Source organism: Pteropus vampyrus, unplaced genomic scaffold (genome assembly GCF_000151845.1).
Source record: "Pteropus vampyrus isolate Shadow unplaced genomic scaffold, Pvam_2.0 Scaffold63, whole genome shotgun sequence".
NCBI lineage: Eukaryota > Metazoa > Chordata > Mammalia > Chiroptera > Pteropodidae > Pteropus > Pteropus vampyrus.
Genome location: NW_011888844.1, coordinates 8,416,017 through 8,428,262, shown reverse-complemented (window position 1 = coordinate 8,428,262; position 12,246 = coordinate 8,416,017).

The window sequence follows — 12,246 nt, the reverse complement described above, 5'->3', positions numbered from 1 at the left end:
TCTCACTCAGCCACTCGAGACCGGGCATCCCCGTGTCCTTGCCCCGTCCTACCTTCTGCCATTGCAATGTGCTTTCACAGATATCTCCCTAGTTGTATGGCTTGTTCATCTAGATCCCAGGCGAATTTTTCCTTGCTGCTATTCCTTGTTTCCGTCACAACTTTGATTTGGTTGCCAGAGGGATGAACGAAGCCTCTATGATCCATGCCATTTTTTTCTCTCCTCACTCTCAATTTTTAACTGCCACACATAAATAAGAAACTAGCCCATTTCATTGCTTTGCCCCTCCTTCCAGTCTCGAGGTGGCTTCTTCTGTATATCTTTAGTTGTAGAACTTCTGTTCAGCTAGACTTCAGGCCATTCTCACTGATGGTTTTTCTGTAGTTTAGTTGTAATTTTGATGTGATCATGAGAGGAGGCAAGCACAGTGTTTATCTACTTCACCAGCTTGACTGGAACTCTATAGCCGCCTAGTGTGTGTGAAGTGGTATCTCACTGCAAATTTTTACATTTCTCTATTTACTAATGCTGTTGATCATCTTTTTGTGTGCTTACTGTCCTTGTATGTTTTTGAAGAAATAAGTAATTGAATCCTTGAAGTGAATGTAAATGATAAAGGGCTTTTAATTTCAGTTTCTAATTATTTCTTGTTATATAGAAATACAACTATTTTCTTGTGAATTGACCTTGTCTCTGTGATCTTGAAAAACTCACTTATTGCTTCTCAGGTGTTTTTTGTAGCTTTATTGGAATTTTCTGTGTAGACAGTCATGCCATCTGCAAATGGGTAAAAGAAAACAAAAATTGTCCTTAGTTTCCAAACTGTATGCTTTCTCTTTCCTTTACTTGCTTTATTACATTGGCTAGGGCATCTATTACTATGTTGAATAACAGCAGTAAGAGTTCACATACTTCTTTATTTCCAATTTTATGGGGTAAGCATTCACATTCATCATTAAATATGATGTTAGTTGTAGGTTCTTAGTAGATTTTCTTTTTCATGTTAAACAAAAAATCTTCTCTTCTTCACCTTCCAAAAGTGTTTATCATTCAAAGTTATTCTATTTTGCCAGATTTTTTTTGTCTGTATCAATTGATAAATTTATATATTTTAGGTTGTTAATATGGTGCATTATATTGATTAATTTTCTAATTTTGAGCTAATTCTGCATTCTCTGGATAACTTTCTGTTGATGATAGGGTGTTATTTTTTAAACATTACCTGATTTAATATGACAATATTTTGTTGTGGTTTATTTTTTATTTTTTATTTATTTATTTATTTTGGTATATGTTTATAAGATATATTAGTTTGTAATATCTGGATAATTCTAGCCCTATCTCTTCATTTACATAAATAATTTGAGTGGGATTAATGTTATTTAGTTTTTAAATGTTTAGTAGATTTTTATGTGAAACAATTAGGATCCAAAATTTTTTTTTCAGGGGTTTTTAACAAATTATTTTTGTTCACTTTGTCTACTTCATGTTTCTAGTCTGTGGTTTTAGAAATTGGTGCATTTATCTATACAGTCAAATTTATGTATACACAGTTTTTATTTCAGAATATTCACTTATTATTCTTGTAATTGCTAGAGGCTTTGTTTTATTCATGATAGTAATAATTTTTGTCTTCTCTTTTTTATGTCTGTCTTCCTGCAGGTTGTCAATTTTATTGATATTTTCAAAGAACGATTTTTCATTACACTGATTGTCTCTTTTGTTTTTCTATTCCAATTTAATGCATTTTTGTTATAATTTATTATTCTGACTGTTTGGTTTGCTTTGGGTCTAGTTTAAGTTGAACCATAGAGTTGCGATTTGAGTCCTCTTTTTCTTAATAAAGTATTAAATGCTATAATTTTCCATTTAACCACTGCTTTAGCTATATTTCACAAATTTTGATATGTTATATATTCAATTGGGTCAATTCTAAATATTATCTAATTTTATTTGACTTATTTTTTGATGAATGGTTTATTTAGAGGTGTGTTGTTTGATTTTCAAGTTTTGAAAGCTTGCTCTATTATCTTTTTGTTAGTGATTTCTAGTCCAATTACATTATAGTCAGAGAACATACCTCATATGATTTAAATTCTTTACAATTCTATAAGGTTTGTTTTGTGACCAGAATATGATCTATTTTGAAGAGTGTTCTATGTACGATTGTAAAAGAAATGCATTCTACTCTTTTAGAGTTGAATATTTCACAAGTGTCTGTTAGATTAAGTTTTTGGATGGTGTTATTGAGTTCTTTTACATGCTTATTGACTTTCTCTCTACTAGTTATGATTACTGAGAGGAGTCTTGAAATCTCCAATAATAATTGTGTATTTTTTTAACTTTCAGTTCTATCAGCTACTTCCTCATGGCTTTTGAATCTGGTTGATATAGATAGATAGGTAGGTGATAGATAGATGACAGATAGATAGAGATAGAGATGTGGATATAGATATTTAATAATTTTACATATTCTTGGTAAATTGACTCTTTTAACATTATGTGATATCTTTCTTTATTCCTGGAATTTTTTTGCCCTGGTCTGCTATTTTTATTTTTGATATTAATATACTCGCTCCCATGGCATGATTTTCAATCCCTTTTATTTTACCTATATCATTATATTGGGTATTTTATCTGTGTATGTACTTTGTTATTATTTTAGTCATCCTGTGAATGACATACCAAGCATTTCCATATCACCTTTTCTTCAGTGTTCTGTCTTCTTATAAAAAACACTTGTCATTAGATTAAGGGGCTCCCAAACAACTCAAGATGAACTTATATTGAGATCCTCAACTTAATTATACCTGCAAAGATCCTTTTACCAAATAAAGTCACATTTACAAGTTTTAGGTAAACATATCTTTTAAGGAGCCACCAGTAAATATACTACAGATTCTATACATACATGCATACATCCAAAAAATAATAAAAGTATGCTTAAATTATCAATAGGTAAGTTCTTTCACACTCTGCATTTCTGAGAATATAAGTAAATGGTTAATGAGAAAGGAAAGAAAACACTTGTATTCTTATTCATAAGTTCTATAATTTATCTCCTGGTTCCGTTGTTTTTTTTTTTTTCTTTTTATCCAAGATACTATTTACATACAGTAAAATTTATTCTTTTAAGGTATAAAGATCAGTGACTTCATAATATTTTTACAAAATTTTGCAAACATTATCTTTATCTAATTTGAGATTCTCATAACCCCCAAAAGAAACTCCATACTAATTAGCAGTCTTTCCCCATTTCATCTCCTCTAAACCCCTGGCAACCACTAAGTTAATTTTATCTCTATGGATTTAACTATTCAGAATATTTCATACAAAAATAATTACACACTATGTACATTTTTCAATGACTACTTTAATGCAGTATATCTTCACATTTCATTAATGTTATAAGATACATCAATACTTCATTTTTATAGCTTAGTAATATTCCATTGTATAAATATACAACATTTTGTTTATGTATTTATAAGTTGATGGACATTTAAGTAGTTTCTACGTTCTGGCTATTATGAAAATTCTCCTATGAACATTAGTGTACATGTATTTTTGTGTGAACTTATGCTTTTAATTTTCTTGGGTATATACATACAGGTGAGATGGCAGAGATATATAATAGGTCTATGTTAAAATTTTTGAGAACCTACTAGACTTTTTTCAAAATAGTTGCATCAACCGATTTTTTTTCATATTTTTGCTAACATTTGCTGTTTTCTGTCTTTTTAATAACAGTCAGTGGCTAGGAAATGGCATCTAATCATGGTTTGATTTGCATTTCCCCAATAAACAATTATGTTGATTATCTTGTCATATGCTTGTTGGCCTTGGTCTTTGTATATACTTGGGAAAATATCTATTCAGATCTCTTATTCATTTTTTAGTTGAGTATTTGTCTTTTTAACTTGACTTTTAAGTATTTTTTAGTTGAGTATTTGTCTTTTTAACTTGACTTTTAAGTATTTATATTCTAGGTATACATCTCTTTCAGATACATGATTCGCAAACATTTCTCCAATTCTATGGGTTGTTTGTTTACTTTATTATAGTCTTTGGAACATAAAGTGTTTCAGTTTAGCAAAGTTTATTTTTTCTATTCTTTTGTCACTTATGCTTTTGATGTCATATCTAAGAAGGCATTGACGAACTCGACATCCTGAAGATTTACATCTATGTTTTCTTATTAATTTTATTTATATTTCTTAATTTAATATTTGATTCATTTTTGTTTAATATTTTGTTGTGATATGAGGTAAGCCCCTATTTAATTAGTTTGCATTTAGATTTTCTATTATTCCAGCACCATCGTTGAAAATATTATTTTCCCATTGGATTTTCTTGACATGCTTATCAAAAATTAATCGACTGTAAATGTATAAGTTTATTTCCAGATTCTCAATTCTATTCCATTGATTTGTATGTCAACCTTTTTGCAAGAATAACACAGTCTTGATTACTGAAGCATTGTAATAAGCTTTGAAATCAGGAAGTGTATGTTCTTCAACTTTGTTATTCTTTTTTGGGATTTCTTTGGCTACCCAGGGTCTCTGATTTTCCATATAAATTTTAAGATTGATGTCAATTTTTACAAAAAGAAACTGAAAATTTGTTTGAGATAACAGCATTTGTATATGTATGTTAAGTCCAATTGAATAACAGTGCTGTTCCGGTCTTAGCAAAGAGAATTTTTATGTTTCATTTTAACTAGAAAAAAATTTTCACATTTCTTTCTTCTTACATAATTTTATTATAATGTCATATATATTTAGTGCCTGAAATATTTTTTCTTATTATTCTGTCATTCTCTGTAAAAAAATTAAATTAAATTAATTTTAAAAAGTAAGAGCAAGTTCAAAAAATTCTTCAGAATTTAAAGCAATATAAATGTATTATACATTATGATAAAAATTATATATAAGCTACATTTTAAAAAATAAATTCCATTAATTAAACAAATGGAGAACTCTTATATTTATTTTTGTACTGGTGAATTCATCCTGCTAATTGTTAAAAATATCTGTTACCTATTACATAATGTGGCTACATAACAAATCAACAGCATACAAAATAACCATGTATCTTTGCTCACAAGTGTATGAGTTGAAACTTATCCAAAAAAATAACACAATTAAATCAACTCGAATTTAAAATGATCACACTCTAAGTCTGTAAAGAGCAACAATTTTCATTGAGCTGTTTCATGTGATGTGTTTACTTAGTTTAACTAAATGATAGATAGATCAGAGATGTACCCTTGTCTGATAAACTACCATTAGCCTTTTTTTAAACAAGTTCATATATATGTGGGACATGACAAATTTGTACATAGTTTATAAAAATAAGTATTCATAAAATGCATAATTGTTAAAATGGCTACTGAGTTCATTAACATAATACTTATTTGTGTTTTCTTAAAAATGTTAAGGTTCAACTGTATTGTTCTAAGTGATATCTAAACACCATAGTACTTAAGTCAAACACTTGAGAGGAATTCACTTATTAATTGCATAAAGAATTGGTATTGCCATCACTTCAGCTGATATTCTTATGTATGATATCTGTCCTTGCTGCTTAAACTCATGGAACTGATCCACCAGTTTTAACTTTACCTCTAAACAAAAATCACTACTTAAAAGTATTATTCTTCTTTAACGGCAATCTGATCAAACAAAATTTGTCATAGGAAATTTAATATAATTTATTATTTTAAAGAAAGTGAAATATTTTATGTCTATGCTTTCTTAATTCGTGCTTAAATTTGTTGACAAAGTAGAGGAATCTGTCTTCCACTCAAAATGAGGGACTTTTAAGGAAAGAAAAAAATCAGTAAAAAGAAATAAAAAAGAATGTTTGCAGTAAGAAACCAAGGGTTATTGTTTCTAAAGAAATTGTTTTGCAGAAACAGTGGTCTCGAGGGAATTTATCTACTCTAATTAGTCTTCTCCAGTCTTGAGCTATCAGAATTCTCATTTTCAAAGACTTTGAAAATCCAAAGAGATGTACTCATTTTGTTTTCTTCTCTATTTCATCTTTATTTTTTTTATATCCTTTCCCCTTTGTTCTATTTACATATTAATCAATTTTTGTTCCTTGTACACCTTGTGAAACTGTGTTGTATAGTTATTAAGTCATAGAGACTCAAATATTCCGAAATTCTGGCTTGATACTAACTTTGTAAACTTAAGCAAGTTACTTTTGTAAGTCTAATTTTCTCATTTTTAAAGTACAAGTAATAATATATGCTTCACAAGTTTGTGGTGTTAAAAGAGATAATGGATGGAGATATTTGGCATAGTGCCTTACACAATGTTGATACTTAACAGATATTTAATTTCTGTGATAGGGAAAATAATATCCCAGCTCCAAGATTTCCATATAATAAAGCACGGATTGTTTGAACATGTTACATGGCATAGTAAAAAGTACTTCGGAGATGTTGTTAAGTTAAAGACTTTGAGATGGGAATTATTCTGGAATATTCCAATAAGCTCATTGTAAATTACATGAGTTCTTAAAAGTGAATAATATTTTCAATTGAAGAGAGTTGTTGCAGAAAAGAAAATCGAGAAAAATAAGTCATGAGAAGAATTATTTGCACCAGTGTAGACTTTGAAAATAAAGAAAGTCATGATCTAAATGATGTGAGCGGCCTATGGAAGCTGAGAACAACACCTCAGTCCTATACTGCATGAAACTAAATTCTGCAAGTAATCCACCTGAGCCTGAATGTGAATTCTTCTCTGAAAACTCCAGTAACAAATAAAGCCCTACCAATAACTTGATTTTAGCCTCTTGAGACCTTGTAAGACTTTGTACCTATAGAGCTGTGAGATAACACAATGATGTTATTTTAAGCTGCTAAATTTGTGTTAATATGCTAGACAATTATAAAAAATGTATACAGTGTGCATCTTTTCTTAGCTCCTTCCTTTCTTTCTTTCTTTTTCTATTTTGGTGGTAATTTTACATCACTTTTTATTTTACAGAAGCTCACCAAGATATAGTTAGATATTTAAAAGCATGAACTTAACTTCTCGTAAGAATAGTAAAGCTTTCATTAGCATTCGTGACTTTGAGTAATCATAAGTAAGAGGTAAATTTTAGAGAAATTTATAAACTTTGAGTTTTGAGGTTTTTTTTTTGATACTTTATAAGTTAAATATTGTTGCATAACACAAAGTACACCTAAACTTAATAGTCAAAATTAACAACATTTTATAAAAATAACTATTCTGTAAGTTGTGATTTAAAATAGACTCAATCTGAAGGTTCTTCTGAGTCTCTCATATATCTGTGGGACTCTCTGGATCAGTTAGGTATCCCTGCTCTTAAATATTTGCTTCAATGACTATTCTTCACATGGTCAATCACCTTTCAGCAAGCTAGCCCATGCTTGTTTTCAAGGAAGCAGGGATTTAAGATAGAAAAAACAGGAAAAGACTCTTAAGTCTCAAGTTTAGATTTGAAACAAATCTCTTCTACTGCATTCTGTTCTTTAAATAAAACACAAAGCCAGATGATATGCAAGTTTGGGGAAATAAACTTCATCCTCTGATAAGGACTACCTTAGAGTCGAATTTCAAAAGCTATGGATAACGGCATGTGTGAATAAGTTTTGCTATCCATCTACCATTACACATACAATAGATTTTGCTATTACATTACTAATAAAAATACAATAATTTCTTAATATAACAAAATAAATAGATCCCTTCCATTTGATTATCATGCTGGTGAAGTATATTTTACCAGAACATGGCTATTTGAAACAGTAACCATAACAAGTATTTGGAATAAATAATAATATACTGTGTTTAAGATAGCATTATATGTTCAATTCCATTATTATAACTAATTTCTTCAAACTCATATTAAATGTCATTAAGTGTTCATGAAGATTTTTTTTAATTATATTTATGAAGTGAACAAAGTTAAAGATATTATTTTTGTCATCAAAAAATAAAATCTTTCAGAAGCATGATGGAGTAAGGGATCCCCATTGATCTCTCACCTTGAAATTACAATGAACCAAACAACTACAATCTAATAGAAAACACCCAGCTTAACACACGAACACATCTGAGAGACCTGCACATCAGAGCATCTGAAGGTGGGTGAATCAAGTGAATGAGGGAGGAGAAAAAAAGGAAAGAATTGAGGTAGATGCTGGAGACCAGTGCTACAGACACAGTCTGGAGCTCCCTGCAGGACATGGGAGAGAGAGGAATTAGATGACAGTTTGCACTCTTTGAAGCCCTGAGCAGCAACTGCCTGGATAAGTATATTCCACTTGACAGAGACTAGTGAACGGGGCAGAGAACAGAGCAGAGGTAAAATATAGAGGGGTGACAGCTGTGTTTTAGCAAATGCGATAATAAAGCCGAAAGCTGAGTCACAGAGCCTGGCCATCTCTCCCTACCCTCCCAGAGCTAGCAGCGAGCCCCAGCACTGTATCTGGTTGTTGAGGCAGTACAGGGACATCAGGGGCTCTTGAGAGGTTCAATCACCACCACCCTTCACATTCTGCATAGGAGTGGAGCTGTGGGACCAAGGTAACCTGATCAAAAAAGAAACAAACACATCCCCAGAGAATAAAAGGCATTTTATTTTGACACAAAGCAGAAATCTGAGAGACCTTGGCAGTGCAAGAGGTTTGGGTGCCAACTACTGAAAAACAAAAGAAAAACCTCTTATAATCAACCTGCTGAAAAGAGGTCACTCTAAATAATAATATTAAAAAAAAAAAAGAGAGAGAGAGAGAGTAGCTTTCCATTAATGCTTAGGTGGAGAAATAATCCATCAATCACCATGAAAAACCAAGGTGACAAGGCAGCTCAGAAAGAAAGTAAAAAATCTCCAGAAAATAAACTTAAAGATATAGAAATATGCAATAAATGACAGAGAATTCAAGATTGCACTTCTGAAAAAAACAGTGAGATACAACAAAATTCTGATTAACAGTTCAATGAACTCAAACAATAAATACTTTACAAAAGAGATTGAAACACTAAAAAAGAACCAAATAGAACTTTTAGAGCTGAAGATGACAAATAAAATAATAAGTTTAGGAAATAGAACTGACTAGATGGAGAAAAGAATTAGTGATACCAAAGACAAAAATCTGGAAATAACACAGAAGGAAAAGAGAGACTTGCGAGTGAAGAAAATTAAAGAACTTTACAAGAACTATCTGATACCATCAGAGAAAGCAACATAAGAACAATGAGTATACCAAAAGGAGAAGAGAAGGAGGAGAGAACAGAGAGCTTATTCAAACATCGACAAGAATTTCCCAAATCTATCGAAAGAACTGAATCCTCGAATCCAAGAAGAAAATAGAACATCTAATTATCTGAACCCTAAAAGGCCTTCTCCAAAACACATTATATTAAAACCGTCAAAAGTTAATGACAAAGAAAGAATTCTCAAAGCAGCCAGGAAACAAAAGATGGTAACCTATAAAGGAAACCCATTAGATTACCATCGGATATTTTAGCAGAAACTTTTCAAGCTAGATAGAAGTGGAACCAAATATTCAAACTATTAAAAGAGAGAAATTACCTGGCAAGAATAATATATCCAGTAAAGTTCTCCTTTAAATATTAAGAAGAAATAAAGAGCTATTCAGACATACAGAAGCAAGGCCTACATTACAGGAAATACTAAAGGGGATCATTCTAAATGAAACAAAAGGACAAAAAAAAATACAAAACTGTGAGCAAGATGACTAACAAACAAACAGAAACAAGAAAGTATAACTCTTATTAAGAATGGGGTATTATAAGCTTAAATATTACATAATGGTTAAAAAAAAGAGAAGAAGACAACAGCTACTGGAACCTAGAAATGAACTCACAGCATGAATAGAAATAGAGACAACAAAAACAAAAAATAGGGAGTAAAGATCTGAATCTGCAAAGGGAAATGAAGATAAGATGCATGCTGAAGAAAAAAGACTACTATATTATATGAAAATGTCCTTTACATGAGCTTAATGATAACCACACAGAAAAAAAATCAAGAACTGAAATATTTAACATAAAACAAGAGGGAACAAAAACGAAAATCATAGAACACGGCAAAATTAAAATAACAGAAACATGAAGACAAAGAAAAAATGAGGACACCGAGCTACCAGAAAACAAAAGATAAAAATGGCTATAGAAAACCTCATTTTTCAATTGTCATCTTAAATGTAAGTGAGTTGAACTCACCAACAAAAAAAGGCATAGAGTAGCAGAGTGGATCTAAAAACAAAATTAAATGCTGCCTTCGAGGGACACATCTCAGCCACAAGGACAAATATAGACTCAAAGTGAAAGGATAGAAAACGATACTCCAAGCAAATGGCATCCAAAGAAAGCAGATGTAGCTGTACTTATATCTGATGAAATAAACTTCAAGATAAAAAAAAAAAAAGTAATGAAAGATAATGATAGATAATTCATAATGATAAAAGGGAACATAACATCAAGAAGACCTAACAGCTATCAATATTTATGTGTTCAATCAGGGAGCACCGAAATACACAAAGCATCTACAAAGAGAACTAAAGGGAGAAACTGACAAAAATACAATTATGTTTAGAGACATAAATATCCCACTGTCAGTTATAGGTTGATCTTCTGAACAGAAAATCAATAAGGAAATATCAACCTTAAATGACACTTTAGACCAATTAGACATAGTCAAGTTTTATAGAGTCTTTCATCGCAAAGCAGCTGCTTATACATTCTTCTCTACTGCACATGAAACATTCTAAATGTTAGACCATATATTGAAACACAAAACTAGCCTCAAGAAATTTAAAAATATTAAAATCATACCAAGTATATTATCTGACCAAAATGCTTTAAAACGAGATCAACTGTAAAAAGAAAGCAGGAAAACTACAAATATGTGGAGATGAAATGACATGCTACCAAATAATGAGTCATAAAAGAAATAAGAGATCAAGAGATACAAAGAAACAAAGAATGAAAGTATAACATATCAAAACTTTTGGGACACAGCAAAAGCGGTAATAAGAGGAAAGATCATATCATTACAGGCCTATCTCAAGAAATAAGAAAGATCTTAAATAAACATACTAATATTACATCTTAAGAAACTATTAAAAGAAGAACAAATGAAACCCAAAGTCAACAGAAGAAAATATTCAGAATTAGAGTAGATTTAAATGAAAATAAGAACAAAAAGACAATAGAAAAAAATTAATGCAACAAAGAGCTGATTCTTTGACAAGATTAATAATTGGCAACTCCCCGGCTAGACTCACTAAGAAAAAAAGAGAAAGAATACAAATAACAAAATCAGAAATGAAAGAAAAGTAATGACCGATAACTCCAAACTACAAAATATCATACAAAAAGTTATATGCCACCAAATTTAATAACCTAGAAAAAATAGACAAGTTCTTAGAAAAATATAACCTTCCTAGACTGAATCAAGAACTGGAAAATCTTAATAGACTGATTAACAGTATGGAAATTGAAATAATCATTGAAAACCTTTCAAAAAGTAAAAGTCCAGGGCCAGATAGATTCAGCAGTGAGCTCTAATAAACATTCAAAGAAGAATTAAAACCTGTTCTTTTCAAACTTTCCCAAAAAATTGAAGGAGAGGCTATACTTCATAACTCATTTTATGAGGCTAATATTACCCTAATATCAAAACCTGGTAAAGATAACACAAAAAAGGAAAACTACAAACCAATATCTCTTATGAACATAGATGCAAAAATCCTAAATAAGATACTAGCGAACCGAATACAGCAACATATTAAAAAGATTATACACTACAATCAAGTGGGCATCCTCCCAGGGGCACAGGGCTGGTTTAACATACATAAATTGATCAATATGATATACCATGTACACAAAATAAAGGACAAAAATCATATAATCATATCAATAGATGCCGAAAAAGCATTTGACAAGATACAGCATCCATTTATGATTAAAACACTTAATAAAATGAGTATAGAAGAAAAGTACAACATAATAAAAGCCATATACAATTAATCCACAGCTAACATCATACTTAATGATGAAAAACTAAAAACTATTCTGCTAAGATGAGGAACAAGACAAGGCTGTCTGCTATTAACACTATTATTCAATATAGTGTTGGAAATCCTAGCTAGAGCTATCAGATGAGAGAAAGAAATAAAAGGCATCCATATTAGTAATGAAGAAATCAAATTGTCACTTTTTGCAGATTGCATGATTC